The 19,583-nt window shown below is 42.6% G+C and overlaps 1 long non-coding RNA gene across 1 annotated transcript; it reads right to left on the bottom strand.

Moving 5' to 3' along the window:
- Positions 1–6,510: 6,510 nt before the first annotated feature.
- On the bottom strand, positions 6,511–11,895 carry LOC122368733. The gene is made up of 3 exons (XR_006254282.1): positions 11,708–11,895; positions 10,972–11,107; positions 6,511–6,687 (listed from the first exon to the last, which is right to left on the bottom strand). It is a non-coding gene; the product is annotated as an uncharacterized LOC122368733 (long non-coding RNA).
- Between the last annotated feature and the right edge of the window lie 7,688 nt (positions 11,896–19,583).

A 19,583-nucleotide genomic window follows, 5' to 3' on the forward strand; every position in this document is an offset into this window, starting at 1 on the left:
AAAATCAGTCGGGGAAACTGTGGTCAAATCTTCCATTTTTAGAAAGCCTTCCATTTTTGGAAGGATTTTCTATATATGGGTACGCACCTTCCAAAAATGGGTACGCTGACGACGTCATCGTACCCAAATATAGAAAATGTTGCGCATATGTTGGAACTTACCGATTTCCGCCGAACATGAGGCAAATGCGACTATCGCCCCTGGTCGCTTTCTATTCGCCATAGTGAAGTGTCCATAATCTAGCGTGGATGCCTAAATCCTAGCGTGGATGTATTTTAGGTAATTTTTCAAAGTAATTAGTCGTGGAAAATTGACAAAAATTTACCGACAAACGATGGTTTTATAAGACTTTATCAAACATTTTGTAAGCAAAAAGCATCAAAAACGAAAAGTAAATATCCTTAAAAGTACTTTAGTGACGGGCCATGCTTGTTCGATACCGCCGACTTTATTTACAGTGCGGAATTGTCTGGACAGAGTGCGGCGGTTTCGGGAGTGTAGTGGCGAGTAAAACTTGTATTTGTTGCCGTTTTCTGCATTTATTAGCATATTGTGTGGTTGATTTCAATTTTTTAAGGCTTTTGCCAAACATTTGGGTGGAGGTCTCGTCATTTTTCAATGTTTTTTCCGGAATATGGGACGAATTAAATAGGCGTTGCTGCGCCGTTTTTCGTGTTACTTTCTATCGAAGGAGCATGAATCTTCAATTTATATGAGGAATAGTAAGTTTAATTTAAACCATTTTTTGTCAGGGCTATAGCTGTGTTCCTCCTGGTTGGTTATTGACCAGCTGTTTTCTCTTCTGAATTTCTATGTGTCCTCTAGAAGTAGAAAAAGAGAGCAGTGCGCCAGGACACCATGCTATTATATCACTATGTACATTGACATAGCATGCCTGTATTACCAACACTAGCACTGCTGCTTCTCCTTATATCAATGATCATAAATGGCAAAATCAACTATTAATGTTACACATTTAAAAAGGCCGTAACTTAAATCAAAGAATGTGAATCACAGTTGGGAACACTGAGATTAGACCTTCCAATTTTGGAAGCCTTCCATTTTTGGAAAATGCATACCCATTTATGGAAGGTCCTTCCAAAAATGGAAGGCTTCCAAAAATAGAAGATTTGACCACAGTTTCCCCCACTGAAATCCCAGCAACAACCAAACTCTAATATTCAGGAACTTCTTGGCGCCAGGCGATGCAATAAATGCCGAACGAAATTCCTCGAAAAATGATTCAACTGGGGGTCGAGCAGCGCCTCGATTCCAACGGAAACCACAACAATCACTGCACTGCAACTGCGCTTCGACGCAATAGGGCGCAGAATTGCAACTGCCAGCAGGCGGGCGCGGCTCTATCGCCAATGGCGTTTGACAAAACTGAAGCAGGAGGGACATTATATAGAAAACAAGACTACTAATTCAAAGACGCTGGGTCACTCTTTGTTTAGAGGGGAACTCTGTTATTTCTGAAGGAATATGAATGCTCAACGAATGCATTTCTTTTAATGAAATTAACATGTTATGAGACAAACATAAGCTGAAACATGAAATGTTTCCAAATTAGGGAAAAATCCTACGGAATGGACAGACGAAAATATCCCAGATGCCGCTAGTAGTCAGGAGCTGCATGCAAAGTTATAGATGTCGCCACAAGACGGCTGTGTTCATTCAGGGAATGGGTGCTCATTTGCCGGGTTACGGACAAAAGTACGTATCGCTAAAGTACGTAGGACAAAAGTACGTAAGCAAAAGTACGTAGGATTAAAGTACGTATCGCAGAAGTACGTACAGTATAAAGTACGTATGGACAAAAGTACGTCAGGGACAAAAGTACGTATCGCAGAAGTACGTACAATATAAAGTACGTATGGACAAAAGTACGTCAAGGACAAAAGTACGTATCGCAGAAGTACGTACAGTATAAAGTACGTATGGACAAAAGTACGTCAGGGACAAAAGTACGTATCGCAGAAGTACGTACTGTATAAAGTACGTATGGACAAAAGTACGTCAGGGACAAAAGTACGTATCGCAGAAGTACGTAGGGTATAAAGTACGTATGGACAAAAGTACGTCACGGACAAAAGTACGTATAGCTAATGTACGTAGGGTAAAAAGTACGTATGGACAAAAGTACGTCACGGACAAAAGTACGTATCGCAGAAGTACGTAGGGTATAAAGTACGTATGGACAAAAGTACGTCACGTACAAAAGCCTACGTATAGCAAATGTACGTAGGGTATAAAGTAGGGTAGCCCTGGGCAAGACGCCCTGAATAATTTATTTCGCTACATAGGTACCTTCTTTTGTCTCACATCACCTGGAAGGCCAAATTTGTGCTCAATGTGTTCTTTGGACATTTTACTTTAAATTCCATCCCTCAAATTCATTCACTTATGATCGGACTCCCAGCTAGGAAGTGCTTTGTGAACTGTGAAGCAACTGCAAATGGGGCATTTTGCCCCAACCCCAGGGCAAAACGCCCCACGGCCTGAGGCAAGAAGCCCCATACACTAGATTAACCCTCGCGGGCCCGGGGGGCGTTTTTCGCCCCCCCCCCCCCTCCTGGCGAATATTTGCGATAGCTCCCGAACGCTTAGGGATAGGAGAGCGAAATTTTCAGTTCCTTTTCTTCCATCAATTTGGCATCTTCTGAAATAAAAAATTTGGACCTAGCCCCATTGATGACGTCACAAAGTCGATTTTTCTAGACCCCTGCACGGCAAACTTCGGTGTCACAGACGCGAACTTCAAATAGCTGCTAAACATAGAGTTTTAAAGATAAAGACAAATTACGAGCACGGTTGTGTAGCATTTGACCTAGACAAAAATACAAAAATAGTTTTAGTGACCTGAGATCAGAGGTCAGGTCAACGACCCCGAGCTGTGGTTTTAGTTTTTCGCAAATAACTTCGACAAAAATGATCCTAGAGCTACGGCAGTGGTATCATCGCATTTGTCTTGTCAAGCCGCGTCGAATGATATATATTTTGTTTGGAAAAGGGCAAGTTTTATGTTGACCTCATGTGACCTCGAATGACCTTTGGTTGACCTTGACACATCAAAAGTCGTTTATGATGGATTCGTACCCGCTGATCACGAATCTGGCATCTATTTTCCTCTAAGCCTTTATTTAGAGCCTCCGGATGGCAAAATTATCTTATTTATTATTACTAACTTGAATCAGTGAAATAGTCTCTAGCAAGGACTCTCTTCTGTGACCTTGACCTTTGAGCAGCCTTGTATCGTATCATGAACCACAAATAGGGACCTGATAAGCCTCAAAACATTTCAAAACATCTTGGAAGTTGACACACAAGATGTATGAAAAAGTGTAAGTTTGGGGTCAATTTTGAGCATGACCTTGACCTTGACCTTTGATGTTGAGTACATTTTCGGAATTCTCAGTTTCTCTTCGTTCGTTTGACACCCAATTTTACCGGTTTTATGTATCCTGCCATCCTCTAGAACGCTCACTTTGAGATCACTACACATAAGCCGGTTTTTGCCTTTGACCTTGACCTCTGACCTTGAAAATTGACCTGAGGTCAAAAATTTTGGGTGCTTTAGAAGCGTCTCGTAAGGACCTTTCGTTTGGTATTGCTTTTGTTTGCGTAGCTCTCTTCTTTACGGAGTTAGACAGGGGCGAAAAACGCCCCTCCCCGGGCTGCGGTGGTTGGAATTACCCCCCGGGCCCGACCGGGTTAACAGAAGAGAGGATCTTTCCCCAGAACCCTGCCAGTTCCGAGAAACATCGGTGAGGCGTTTTACCTCGGCGGGGAGACTTGCCCCGGTCTACCGGCTACGTGTGGACAAAAGTACGTCACGGACAAAAGTACGTATAGCAAATGTACGTAGGGTATTAAGTACGTACCCCACCCTTGGGTTAAGTTGATCAATGTGTAATACCTTTCTTTCTTTATTTAATGAGCATTTGTTACAAGGCATAGCAAAATTTCTCGATGAGTAAATGGGCGAAATGGACAAAGCTATATTATTTGGTATATGAATTTATCATGAGTTCCCTGTAGTATGGCAACAGAGCAGCAATAAAGAAAAAGTGGCTCAACTTACACTACTATACCCTACTTCCAGCATACGTACTTTATACACTACGTATTTTGGCATACGAACCGTACGTACTTTTAGCATACGTACTTTTTACACTACGTACTTTTGCATACGAACTTTTGCGTACGAACATTTGCGTACGTACTTTTGGTATACGTACTTTATACACTACGTACTTTTGCATACGTACTTTTGCGTACGAACATTTGCGTACGTACTTTTGGCATACGTACTTTATACACTACGTACTTTTGCATACGAACTTTTTCGTACGAACATTTGCGTACGTACTTTTTTCATACGTACATTTTACACTACGTACTTTTGCATACGTACTTTTGCGTACGAACATTTGCGAACGTACTTTTAGCATACGTACTTTATGCACTACGTACTTTTTCATACGTACTTTTGCGTACGAACATTTGCGTACGTACTTTTGACATACGTACTTTATGCACTACGTACTTTTGCATACGTACTTTTGCGTACGAACATTTGCGTACGTACTTTTGGCATACGAACTTTATCGCCTACGTATACGTAGGGTGAATGAAAAGTTTTGAGCCTAACATAGTTACAGGAGACGCAGATTAATGAAACTTTGGTCACATATTTTGCCACTATTGATATGGGTGGACACCAAATTGTGAAGTCCTAGCACTTTTTTTCTCACTTTTTTAGCGCCTTGAATCATGCTATTTTGGGTAAGTGCTCACGGTGTCAGTGACGTCATTATTTTTTGTGAAGCGTCATCCAGTCAGTTTTTTCTTTAGGCTTAGAAAGAAATAGACACCCTAAGGATGTCAATGCTGGTTAAGAGATTCAATTTGGGATACATTGGAAGGCTTAGTAATTGATTGTTTACATTGGAACCAGTGAAAAATACCCCGATTTATTGTCCTGGTGAAACACGACCAATTTTGTCAGCATTGCCCTTCTGATCTTCCTGATTTTCTAACATAAGTGCATCAGTGGGTCATCCTACACTGAAAAAAACTTACTCCCCATTTTCTAATTTTAGAATGCCAAAAAGCACTCCTGCAATCGAATAATTTTATGACCTGGCATAAGCGCCTAAAATGGGGAGTTTTGGGGAATAAAATTGGCGTATAGAATATATTTAGTATCCGAACGCTTATATTATTCGTGCTAGGGAGTAATTTTATGACGGAGGATAAAAGTATGCTATCTTTGGATAAAATTACACCAGATGATAATTTTATTAACTTAATACTAAAATTACTCCCATTCGGGGAATAATATTGCCATGCCAAAAAGCACTCCTTTTTTCGATAATTTTACCCCGGAGTAACTCCCCGGTAAAATCAAGCCCCGGTGTAAAAGTACCACCCCTGATAATGCGGGGTGATGTGATAATATTATGACCAAGTGTAAAATAAGGAATGCATTTAAACAATGTATTGAAACACCAACAATTGATTAACGAATGGTACCTGAGTATCAGCAGGTACCTACATCTTAATTTGGACTCACTTCCAGTGATGGCGCATTGCGGCCGACAGGGACGTAATTTTGCTTCCTAGTTGAGAAGCGGCTTCTCAACTGGGAGACAAAACTTCGTCTCTGCCGGCCGCAATGCGAAATCACTGGAAGGACGTTCAAGGTCGCAACTCACAAGGGCGTTACGGTTAACACTGAGGCTAACGAATAACATCTGCGCACAGAACCACCGCCACGGATGGCAGATAAAACGAGCGTGTATGGTTAACACTGAGGCTAACGAATAACATCTCGCACAGAACCACCGCCACGGATGGCAGATAAAACGAGCGTGTATGGTTAACACTGAGGCTAACGAATAACATCTGAGGCCTCTTGCACCAAAATCCTCTTGCACCAATGCTTGGATTATTTTGCATCGTATACCCAGTCCAAGTCTCAAATGTAACAATTTGCGTGCAAAATTTAGCAAGGACATGTAGGATTATGTATTGGGCTATTGCAAACAAATTTACCACCGTTAGATTAGCTTATTCTGAAACCGGTTTTTCTATTTTACCTAGCTAGGTAGTTTGGTGCAAGAGGCCTCTGCGCACAGAACCACCGCCACGGATGGCATATAAAACGAGCGTGATCTGGGCTATGAAAGACGTACTGAGACTCATTGGCGTACTGAGACCGCCGCAGCTGAATTAGTCATAATACAGAGGCTCCAGTAGTGTGAGCCACACGTTGCGAGTCACTTGAGCCACAGGTGAGCCACAAGTCACGAGTCACTTGAACCACAGGTGAGCCACAGGTCGCCAATCATTCGAAGTGGGCATCTCCGATGCTGGTTCTACACTACCTGGGTAACCTCCCACACCTTCTGTGATAAGCCAGATAGGTTTACATCGAATCCCACACTCCGGTAAAGAATCTCGAACAGGGCCCTGCAGGGCCCCGTGAACTTTGTGTAGAAGACAGCGTGGGCGGCCGTCATTAGGGCCACGCGGTCTCCAACCTGGTGGCCGGCAGTTGGCAGACCACCACACCGTCCACCGATAGTTCCTCACCTGCCTGACGAACCCCGTTTCTCGGATCCGCCAAGGTGCCAATGGTTGTTCCACAACCATAGGCAAGTAGAGCTAGCAGCTCGTCGTCTGCCGTGAAAAAGAATATTGCAGTCAGTTGGCATCAATGCATATCGTACAAATAAACGTAAAGGAAACCTAGGAGATAAACAAGGAACCGCGTTCGTACAGTAGCTGGCTATGCCATCTACAGTATCTGGAGACGATTCTTCGCTTCTTCCTGATTTCTTTTCACTCTCAAAATCGTAGTACGATGCGTAGTACGTTTGCGTAGTGCGATACACTCTTACAACTAAACGTGGTGCATAATTACAAAATAATTATACGTCGTTAAAATATTTCAGTGAAATAAGAAATTAGTACCCGATGTTCCGCTGTCATGGTTAAGTATGGAGTGCAAGTAGGTATCAAACTGCATGTAACTGTGGTATATTTGGAGACAATAAAGACAACCATGAATGGAGACAACCTGAATGGAGACAACCATGACTTTTCAATATCACTAGAGTTAAACAACACTTTTTGACTAATAGCAAAACCAACGACGATTGGCTGTCCAAAGGTGAGGTACAACATGTTGTCCCGCCCGTCGTTTAAGTGCCACCTTTTTACGGTTTTCGGTTTAAAACGGTTTTCAGTAGACCTGACCCACCTATGACCTACCCTGAAGCTCGCTTCCCGAAATTCGTCCTAGTTTTCAAGATATCCGCATTCGAACTTCACATTGATGCCATCACAAAAAGTGCGGGAGATGGGATTTTAACATGGTAATGTTACATTCCCATATTCCACACATTTGTGAGGACGCCATTTAATTGCGTCCCAGAAAAGCTATTTCTGGCACCTAAAAGCTGACTCGCCCCAAAATTGGTCCTCAGCACCTATTTGGTGGATACCAGCACCAATCATGGAAAATGACCTTAATTAGCTGTTTCTGGCACCTATTCATCGGTACGCCTTATTCTTTTTTCTGAATCTGGCACCTAAATGCTGAGCGTAGCACCAATCTAGTAGAAAAATGAACTACTGGCTGGTAGAATCATGTTGTTCTGGTATAATGACCCCTGGAGTCTAGCCTAAAGGTTGCCAGTGCAGCTACACTCTAAGACAGCCTCGTAGTGATCTCAGCATTGTATATGACGTTTAAGTAAGCAAATAATATTAATTTGTTTGAAAAAAACAATGTCATTTAAATATTTAAAAGCATTTATTTGTAATGCTTAAAGGGAAACATTTTTGTGAGTAATTGTCTCGATTTTGACTATTAAAACGGGTATTGTATTTTTTGACGTCATCAAATAGCTCCAAAAAAGAAATGTAATGTTTTCATTCCGTTCAAGGCCGCTGAAGAAACGCGGGATCTCGCGTGGGACATTGTCCGTTGTTTGCCGCGCAGAGTTGTGCCGTGGTTGTGCCTTTTTCATCCGTTTCTTACGTATGGCATATGTGTGCATGAAGCTTTGATTTTGTTTTTGGTTATTGTGTGGCCGGTCAGTCAAACACCCCTGTAGAAACCGGATGCTGCGTTTGATCGAGATGGAGTCAGACGATGATTGCAGAAAGCTAATAATATTGAAAAGAAGACAGGTTGTGTGGCATGTCTGTTCAGAGTTGACATTTTGCTTTACTCCAGTTTATGACCTGAGAGCCTGGCTGGAAGTGACGGATCCAAACTTGTCACGTTAAAATGGCTGAGGGTGCAATAATCTCTAGTCTCTACATAGCGGGCTGGTATAGGAGCGTCTTGCTATGCTGCACCATAGCTGGCTAGTGATTCTCTTTTGGCTAGAAATGGCATTAATCATTATCTCCACTGGCGAAAATGGCACTTGACATCACCGAATGGCGAATGCAACGTTCATGTTGTTAGGATACATAAAATCAGGAAGATTACGCGAATTAGGTAGGCAAACGTGGAATAAAATAGGTGCTGGATGTTTTGGTTTTGGTGCTGAATCAGCAAACAGCAAATACGGAGTTCAACTAGACGATCTGGCAACTTTAGGCTGTGTGGAAGCAATTAGGTGCCAGATTCAGATATTAGGGTCGAATAAGCATTTTGGGGCTGATCAGCAATTAGGTGCCAGAAACAGCTTTTTAGGGACCAGAAACAAATATTCCCCCATTTGTGATGACTTTAATCTGAAGTCCAATCGCGGATATCTTGAAAACTAGGCCGAATTTCGGGAAACAGACTTCAGGGTAGGTCATAGGTGGGTTAGGTCTAGTGAAAACCGTTTTGTGTAAAAAAAGGTGGCAGTCTTCCTTTAAAGGGACTATCCCACCTTCTAAAATGTTGTTAAAACCAGTGAAATTGTGCCCGACTTTATAGATTGGATGACCAGGAACACGGTTCTGGCATTTATTTTTCATTAAACATTTTAGGCTTCCCATATTCCAAACACAAACTTTCAAATATGTGACGTCACAGCCCAAAATTACCTCCTTCCCCAGGCCACATTACTGTCATAAAGCTGATGCTTTTTACTCTGTAGGCACCACAACAAAGTTCAGACCAAGTTTTAAGCGATTTTTCAACGAACAAACCCATTTAAATCAGAATGACTAAACGAGGTGACGTCACACTAACGGTCGCTCCATGTTGAAACTTGAAGATAGGGCCTTGTACAAGGCCCATTTTCAAATGAAGGGAACGAATTTCTTCAACACCAAGAGGCCGCGGGGGTTGCAACCTAGATAGATAGTGGTTTCTGAACCTCGCCGCAAACTTGGCTATCTCAACTCAAACCCCATGTTAAAGGTGGGATAGTCCCTTTAACCCGCGCGGGGCTGGGGTCTCCAGCCTAACGCGCGGGGCTGGGGGGGGGGGTAAATTTTACCCCCCCCCCCCCCCCTGTTATCTCCCGAACTAATGGTCCGATTTGGAAAATTCAAACGCCAATCGAAAGCTCTCATCACGAACTACTAAAAACATGTACTTAATTTAAAGTTTGAGGTCAAGGTCAAGGTCAGGTCAAGGGTACAAATTGCAAGTTTCTACAGTATCGGCCTTGCACCGTAGTTGCCGAAGAATGGATTCATGGACTGATACTGATCGCCCAAAACGTGTTCTTAGGCTACCAAGACAATATTCGTTGCATACAATATCATTCAGAGGTCAAGGTCAAGGTCAGGTCAGGTCAGGTCAGGTCACCAAAAAATGAAATATAGAAAAGGGCATGTGTGACACATGTTTTATGGGTCATTTTACTCATAGAATTCAATAGGCACACTCAATAAGTGATATGGACCACCTCTGGATGAATTTCAGGTCGAGGTCAGGTCAAGGTCAGGTCAAGTGAGGTCAAATTTTGAAGTTGGTTGTTAAGGCCTAAAAAGGTGTCTATCTGATGCAGTTTTTCACGGCGAATCGAATGGTGCTACTTTTGTTTCCGTACGAGGTCTAGAACTTCCAAAAAAGTCATTTTCAAAAATTTTTGTGTGTCGTGACGTCATAAAATTTTGAATAACTTCCACATTTTTGAACCGATTCTTCTAAAATTTGGTATGTAGGTGCACATAGACCACTTCTCTGACATATATTCCGGTTTTTTCGCTAGACTCAAAATTTTGGATTTTATAATGATTTTCCCAAAAAAGTCAGTTTTTTGAAGAAAAAAATTAGGCCAAAATCCAAAATTTTCAAAAAACCGAGATAGCCATTTGATAGACAAAGTAAAATTACGTATAACCTTTTTTGTTACGTCTTGATTCCTTTAAAAATGAAGATGTTAGCGGCGTTTGAACTTTTGCCGTTTTTGAGGCGAAAATGGCGAACATGACGTCACTAAAACGTCAATTTCTCAAAAATTTTCCGACGGATTTCGCTCAAATTTTCAGGGAACGTGTCAAATTGATGTACGAAAAGGTACTGAAAGTTTGGCGGCGCTGCGCGCCGCCGTTTTTGAGATATCGCAAGAATTCGCGAGGGGGGGGTAAAATTTACCCCCCCAGCCCCGCGCGGGTTAAGCAAAAAAAAAATCATCAAGAAAATAAACAGTTGTCCTGCCCTCTGCTATTAATGTATTACGCTATTGGGATATGTGAAACGTCATTTCTCCATCGTGCAGAAGAAGCATGCGTGGGAAATACCTTCCTACACTTGGCCTTGGCTAATGTTTTGGCCTGACCTCGTATTTATCGAAAATACCTCGGGCCTAACTTTACATTCGCTAAAAAAAATCAGTCAGATCTAAACATTATTCCAGCCCTGGCCAGGAATATATTGTCTACGATGATCGGCTCGAGCCCAGTTATATAGAAGAAGAGTATCCCCCCCCCCCCCCGGCATGATGTGTTGCTAGCTAGAACACCTCATCCGAAAAGGTGTGCTTGTGCCCGTTCAAAACTCACCGTCTTTGTCGGCCGACTCCACGTTTATCATCGTCTGGGCATACGAGTACTTCTTCGCGGTATGTCTGATTTTGTGCAGGACATGCTCCTTCACGTCCTCCTCGAGCCCCATGATCATTCCCAAGTCAGTCTACACCTGGAAACATCGCAAAATCACATTAATGAATGGAATTAACATCAAGCAGCATCAAGTGAACATTATATCATTGTGGAAGGTCAGGTCAGGTAAGGTCAGGTCAGGTCAGACAAGGGAGCCCAGTTCTGACTCTCGGGCGGGCGCAGACTCAGAGCCGACTGCAGCGCGTGGGGTAACCGGTCAGATGACCCCGCGGGCGGCGACGGCGGCGACGGCAGGAGGCAGAAAGTTGCGCTATCATGCCATACCTAGGTATTTGGAGCATTTCCATACAGTGTCCCTGAGTGAGATGCTTATATTGTTACTTACACTGTGAGTTGCATGGTTTAAAAAATATCACAAAATCTATAACTTATGAGCTCTACATAACAATCTTGATCACAACTTGACCTAAATCAGGGTAATTGACATGGCTGTTTCCCCTGGTTTCAATGGCCTTGAGCATGTCATGGGTGACAATTTGTCTTCCAGAATTTCATCATCGCGGAAATCTTCGTCCGCAAATCTACGTCAACGCATTTCTTGGATTGTATGGTCATCCTACGGATTACTGTAAAGTCATACTAACAAAACACAAAGTATACAGTAATTTCAGCTTACCTTCGAGGACTGGGACGCTTGCTCGGTTCTCTGACAGAAGGCCTTGGTTCTGACGACTTGAGCACAATGGCGGTCGCGAATGGTCGCGAACTGCAGAGACATTCCGAAAATATTATTCTTGGAATAATACTGTGCTGGACGAATAGATTAATCACTTTTAGATTAGTTATGTCACAACGGAATAGGATTATCAAGAAAGTGATACAGTATTGCTTGAAATACGCTCCCGAATACTCCCGAAGAATAATGTTAGTAATGCTACCACATAATATTACTCCATGGTTATAAAATTATTGTCCGGACATGATAGTTTTATCACGAAGGACGTAATTTTTACACCTACATGAGAATAGTTTTATTCTGTCGCGTCAATTTATCACCCGTAATGGAGTATAAAAATTACCCTAAATACTCCACAGCGGTTTATTTTTATGCAGTTTTGATAAAAGTACTCTAGCTGTCAAATTTATTACCATCTAATGGGAGTTCAGCACAAATATATTCCAATGACCTTGTTTATCACTGTGAAATAAGCTAAAATTACCCCATGCCTCTTTGAGACTGATATAAATTTATAACCCGAAAGAATAAAAAGGACACGTGATAAAATTAGAAGATAAAATTAGCACAAAAATAAAATAATAAAATTAGAAGATAAAATTAGCACACAAAAGAGATGATTATAGTACCAGGTTTAAGAATAACTTTCAAAAACGCCCTTAATGCAATGCAGAGAGTAAGAATACGCTACAAAACATAATCATTATATGCCATTGGTGCGTGATTATTCGCCAAACTGGAGTGGAAAAACTCCAAAAATAACTCTCTAGGTGTAAGTTTTTTTCAGTGTAGTAATGCGCAATTACAGTAAGACCCTTTGAAAAGAAGTGCACTTGCAAGACACCTCATTTATTTTCCCAATTACGGAACAGTTTCCTCTTTGTTGTGACTCTGACATTTATTTTTTCAGATTAGAGTAGAGACGTTCTTTCACTGACTCCACTGTTCTTCCCATGCTGGATTGAAGTGAAACACCCACAGTTTATCATCGGTAGCGAAAAGTGACTTTAAATTCTCAGAATCTGCTTCAACTAGCGCCAAATGTCATTACACATCTCTCGCCGTGCTCTGCAGCAAAAAGCCGAGAGGCCCAATGGGCAGAGACCTTTCTCAAGTCATGCCCATTGGTAAGAATGTCGCCAGCTTGCTCCTGGGAGATGTCCATTCTTACCGCTAGCTGATGAGCTCACAGTCTTGGATCCAGCATCCACACCCCAAGAGCAGGGTCAATGTTTTCGGATTTTCTCACATTCTACGGCGTTTTTTATATTTGTTCATTTTGGACGCTGTTCCTGCCCTGCTTGAAATTAGCAGCTCAAACCTTAACCCGCGCCCAGATGGGGTCTGCCGAGCAACGTGGTCTGATGGGGGGGGGGGCCATTTTGGCCCCCCCCCTCAGATCTCGAGAACCACGCAACATAGCGACAAGCGGTAAACGGTGTTGGATAGCCCCAACGGGGAACTACCTTGTGACCCAATTTCATTGACCTCGGTCAAACCGATGACGTCACAGGTCAGGTCAAAGGTCGAATTTTCACCGTTTACAGGCATTTCAAGAAATGCGTTGTAAAATCGTGTAAAATGCATTTCATTGAAAATCATCGATGGGGAAATGTTCTTCAAACACATATTTTGCTATTTGAGGTCACTGATACTAGGTCAGGTCACAGAGGTCAGGTCACTGGGGGGGTCACAATATGAAAGTGTCGTGTGATACATGTTTTATGGTCCATTTTACATGACAAATGCGATTATGTGGGTCAGACAGACTTTAGGGCCAGCTTAGGTCACGTTTTGGTCAAGGTCAGGTCAAGGTCAGGTCAAGGTCAGGTCAAATTAGGTCAAATTTCAAAGTTGATATTTTTGCATAAAATGGGTATCGATTCGATGCAGCTCGTCACAGGGAGTTCAATGGTGGTCTCCGTTTTGCGCTACGAGCTCTAGAATTGCTAAAAATTGAGTTAAAAAATATGACGTCATCAATTTTTAACAGTTTTTTCGCTATAACTTGGCCAAAAAAAGAGGTATCGATCTAAAATTTGGTATGTATATTGAAGAGCGCAGGGACTATCATATATATTCCGGTTTTTTCGAAATTCCAAAAAAATTTGGAAATTTTTTGAGTTTTTCTAAAAAAATCAATTTTTTTGATTTTTGGGGGTCAAAATCCCAAAATTTCGAAAATCCGAGATAGCAGTTTTGTAGCGCCGTCTTTTCTCTACACAACCACATAAAGAACTTTAAAATTGCTTGTTAACTGTAGAATTGGTGAGCGTTTCAAGATGTCATGTTTTTTGCTCATTTTTACTCGAACATGACCTCAGTTTGACCTCAATAACTCCTGACCTGAGGTGACCTGTGACTTGAAATTTTGTGTGAAGGTGTCAAATTGATGCCCGGTAAGGTACCCAAAATTTGGCGGCGCTGCGCGCCGCCGTTTTCTCGCTATTTAAGAAAAACCACAGGGGGGCCAAAATGGCCCCCCCATCAGGGCGCGGGTTAACAGTGTCGTATGATGGGCCACAACCAATAAATTTAATTTCAGGTCCTTTTTAATTTCAGATGAAGGCATGACTTTGAAATCGCAATACTTTATAAAAGCTCGGTTCTCGATTTTCTTCCTTTTCACCGAACGCGTAATCTTCTTCACTTTAACGGGCTCTAAAAACGAAACGGAAAGGACTAGGACTTCAAAACTTGGTGTACACACCTAAAAATAGTGGCAAAATGTGAGACCAAATTTTCATTAACCTGCGTCACCTGTAACTGTGTTAGGCTCAAAACTTTTCATTCACCCCACGTATTTGCGTACGAACATTTGCATACGTACTTTTGTCCTACGTACTTTAGCGATACGTACTTTAGTCCTAAAATCTCATTTGCCCGATGGACCTTCGCTGGGTGAGCACTGAGCACTGAGCAGGGAAGGAAATGAATGTAGGTGTTTATAGGTATTGGGCTTGGACAATGGCAAAATTACAAAATGCTTGAACTATTAGTAAATGGATGTGAGCAAGGGTGATTTTCTGGACCATGCAGATTGCAGAGATTCACTTATTAGGCACGTCATATGTCAGTGACCTTACCCGATCCGAAAAATGTGGTTGGTGTCTCAAGATCCAATTTGAATTAAAAGACAGGTGTGCTTAGTTTCAGGTTCTCAGCCCTCTATCGCGAGCGTGCTCCAAGCAATTACGAAAAAACTTAAGCGGGGGCACCCCCCTCAGCCGGTAAGGGTTAACCTACATACCTATGTCTTTATTGGTGAAGCTAAGTAATACACCATTACCTGAATTACCCAGCTGACCGCGGATCTGACATGGCACCTCGACCCTGAGCAGTGAAGGCCCATCGCTCGCCTCAGGTTGACGTCATAATTGCCGAATAGCCAGTATCCAAAGGCTGCCATATACGACGCAGTTCACTCCTTCGGCACTCCTCGTCGCACCGTTTAGACGTAACGATCGTCCCCTGGCGCTGCTGAGGCATTACACCTCTCAGTCAGGGCAGATTTCAGATTTGATGGCTCGTTTTAGTTTGATGAATCGCTGCGGGACAGCCTCTGCTCGATTGATGGTGATGCCGTTATCTTGCGCCTGCAACGAATACCAATCGAGGAGGGGCGTGCGCACTGCGCAGTCTTGGCATTCAATTTAGATGGGGGACGGTGACGTGTTTTGGTCTGCTGACCGGTGATGTGAGCTGTGCTCTGTGAGCTTTGATGTGCCGTAAGCTGTGCTGTGCTGTAGCTGTGGGCTGTGAGCTGTGGCTACTGCGCTGGGCTATGCGCTGTGAACTGAGAGGGAATTTTACAAGTTTTTTTATGTCCTCAAACTCCGATATTCCCCGGTAAGGCTTTCCTGTAGGAAACGTGCAACTGGACACGATTCTCGTGACTCTTGTTAGCTGATTACAGACAGAAAGTTGCATAAATAATTTTAAAAACCACCTGTTGTAGCCTGTTATTTTCAGCTGGCAATCTCATTACGTTCATTCAAGAAAATTAAAACTCATCACATCAGCCTAATCGCCAAATTAGCCAACGCACCCTCCCATTGTGGTCATCACAATATTCGCTGACACGTGTTGATTAATTCAGTTATCTCAGCGCGGCGCGTGAAAATACTGGGCACCATTTTCACGTCCTACTACGGTACGTAACAATTTCAACACTGTCACCGTCATAGGGGCATTCCACGTCAAGTGAGACAAAAAATGACCATTTTGAACCTCACCTCCTCCGATTTTTGCGAAACTTTGTGAAACTACTCATCTATATGTGAAAAGAAAGAAGACATGTTTTTGTCAAGATATGACGTCACGTTTCCGAGATACACGTCATCAAACATTGACTTAGCCAAGGCACATTATCATCTTTAAAGCGTCATAACCATTGAAGTTTCAGACATATCACCATGAGACAAAGTGTGAAATGGAGGGAATAGATCAGGCTTTAATTTGAGGATAGCAATATTGACATAATTAGCTAATTAATGAACTAAATTAAAATTCAAAAAATAAATTTTGATTTTCTGAAAAATGGGTACCCTTCGATTTTGCTGATTTTCTCATATTTTATTCTCCCATACATAAGCTACATCATATAAAAAATCCAGAATGGGCCGACGTCTACGTAACTGCCTTTTGGACTTCGGAATGTCTGGCACTCGCGTGTTTCGTTTTAGCAACCAAGGAGAGGCGCTACCCGGAGATGCTTCTTTCTGCCCCAAACCAAAGCAAACCTAGCCTGACCTGACGTGACCTGACCTAATCTAACATGCGTAAATATGTACAGCACTCACGGCAGTTGCCGACTGGCCAAATGCTACTTAGATACGAACATTAGCCCTCACGACATTTGCCGGCTGGCCAGATGCTATACTTAAAAAACGAATGCGTGTTTAAACACTTGAGGCTAACCGGCCACGAGCCAGCCACCTTTAGATTACGAGGTGGGTACACTCGGCACACTAACTACTAAGCCACGGAGATAGCTGGTCATCGCGGAGATGTAAGCCAGTTTTTTTAATGATGCAATTGGGCATCCTCCGGGCAGCGCCTCTCTTTGGTTGCAAAAAGGAAATACGCCTGACTCTCCCAGCGCTAGGGGAGAAAGGCCCGGTTTAGCCAAAAAAGGTATAAAAAAAACGGAATTTGAATTGTAGGTGGGGCGGTGGGGAACTTTATCGTGTGCCAATTTCATGGCCCTAGATCAATATCTTCAAGATCAAATGAGGTTAATCGTGATGAAATTTGCTATGGTGACTATTTTGCGTTTATACGCCCATAGCTCTAAGAGTTACTGGCCGATTTTCCTATTTCTTCCTTTTTACGACATTTGTAGTGTTATGAGAATCTTTAGATAATCTAACCATACATTTGGCAGTTAGTGGCCTGCTAAGAGTAAGATGTCGCCGGCAAAGGCGCGGGGATCGGCCGACGCGGGAAACGTTTCAGTCACAGATTGTGTTTGCACCCTAATAATTCAATTTTTACCAGTTGGTTTTCGTATTTATTTGACCATTAGTTTGCCTGAACATTTTTAAGCCTTCACACAAAATTTGACACGAATCGATCATAATCAGCGGTAAGAAGCGCAGTGCAAAGACGGAACCGTCCGGCGCCGGCACAGTCTACCATTCAGGCGGCAACGGTCGACGCCGGCCGCCGCGCCGCTCCGGCAAGATGTTTGACTTTACACCGCTATTACTAGAAAAGTTGTGGACCGATTTACCTATTGCTTGCACAGGAGGATTTGCAATTCAATTCTGGACAGATGCTGAAAGTTTGACGTTAATATGATAGTTATGGCGTGAGTTATTGGCGAAAAACAGGTGGGGTTGGCGAAATCCGCCCCTTCCATCGCCCGTGCTACGTTGCACTACTTGTTGCTATATCATCCAAAGTTATCGTTGGCCCACTCTAAATTTCTCAGCACGTATGCCTTACGTGTGGTGGAAGATAATGTCCAAATTTGAGCAAAATCGAAGGGTACCCATTTTTTACAAATTAGATTTTAAGAAATTAATTCAAAATAAAATAAATTCAAAATCACCAAAAAATGTTAAAATTACCAAATTTAACTAGCATAACTCCTCGTGTTCACGTTTCCGTTTGTTTGAAATTAATAGCTTCAAAAATGTTGAAGCTATAGATCTTTCAAGATTGCAATACACGTCCAATTCTGCTAAAAAAGCAGAAGTTTAGCGGCTTGTATCTCTGTAGCCCGAGGGCATATGACAAAATCCTTTGACCCTCAGAGGTTTCACCCAATAGCCAACAAGTATACCAAGTTTGAACAAAATCGCAGAGGTGGCCGATTTTGGCTGTCCCGGTTGACATGGAATGCCCCCATATACCTACCGACGTGCGCCAGAATATTTCTCTCCGGAAGCTCATAGTCCCGCCGCGGCTCAGTTCCGCTCCAGGACTCAGCCATTGCAGCCCGTGCACAGCAGGGCGGCAGGCTTGAGCGGCTCATATTATCCAGCCTGACACGTCATATACGTACGAATTAATACGGCGCAGACTGGACGTATATCGATCGACCCGTGTCAGAGCCGACGCTCTGTGCTGGTTGCTGCGTGGAAATTTCCAATTACAGTGTAGACTGTCACGGTAAGGTGAGGAGCCGGGGCTGGAATTCTGACCGGTTACGGGGCTCGGACACATAGCCCTACGCACGATCTGCTATTTGACCCGCGCCCCACTGGGGGGGGGCTATTTATAGCCCCCCCTCCCGTTTTTCTGCAATAACTTCCAAACCGCTTGACGGATCGACGCCAAACTTTCAGTACCTTCGGCTGCATCAATTTGACACCTTGTGTCAAAATTTGAACTTCGTAGCTACCATAAGTCGGCCGGAAATGACGTCAGAGTGACGTCATGTTCGTCCGATTTCGACGCAAAACATTGAACCACGGCAATCGCTCCCAAGAGCTCAGTTTTTAAGCTAGATCCAATTTCTTTGCATGAAAGAACTCAGAATTGACAGCGCTATCAAACTGCTATCTCGGATTTTTAAAATTTTGAAAATTTCGAAAATTTTATATAATAATATTCAAAATTTATATTTTTATATTGTTTTCAAAAAGTTTTTGACTTTTCGAAAAAAACCGGAATATATTTGACAGAATGCATGATTATGACTAACTCTAGCAAGTTTTAGCTAAATATCTTCCAAAATGGCCAAGTTATACGCATTATTGCAAAAAATTCACAATTATTAATTTTTCAAATCAATTTTTCAGTACGTATTTGGCATCGTACACCAATATAAATGGTACCATCGTGTTCCTGAGCTCAAACTGCATCCAATAGACACCTTTTTTGTTGAAAAATTTCAACTTCAAAATTTGACCTTTTTTGACCTGAAAGTGACCTGACCTAAGCTAAATTCGACTCAAAATGACCTCGAATGACATAGACGACATCAAATTCGAAATCTATGGCCTAAATGGACCATAAAACATGTGTCACGTGACCGAAGCATGATATAATATTTTCGTGACCTGTGATGACCTGACCCTGACCTGAAAATCAAAGTACAAGTTTGGTACCCGCAAGGTATCTAGAGCATCTGTTCACGAGTGTGGAAACCAAAAATGAGCCTGATCTGAATTGTAAGACGGCGGCCAGAGCCCAAAATGTGAACAAGCCAAAGTGCTAATAATTTTTACTTTGACCTGACCTGTGACGTCATCGGTGACCTCGAGGTCAATGAAATTAGGTTTCGCTCGACAGTTTTTCCGGGGCTATCAGACGCCGTTTGAATTTTGACGATCGGCCCAGTAGTTTCGGAGTTAGGAGGGGGGCT

The sequence above is a fragment of the Amphibalanus amphitrite genome, unplaced genomic scaffold (genome assembly GCF_019059575.1).
Source record: "Amphibalanus amphitrite isolate SeventyFive unplaced genomic scaffold, NRLGWU_Aamphi_draft 000972F_arrow, whole genome shotgun sequence".
Taxonomy (NCBI): domain Eukaryota; kingdom Metazoa; phylum Arthropoda; class Thecostraca; order Balanomorpha; family Balanidae; genus Amphibalanus; species Amphibalanus amphitrite.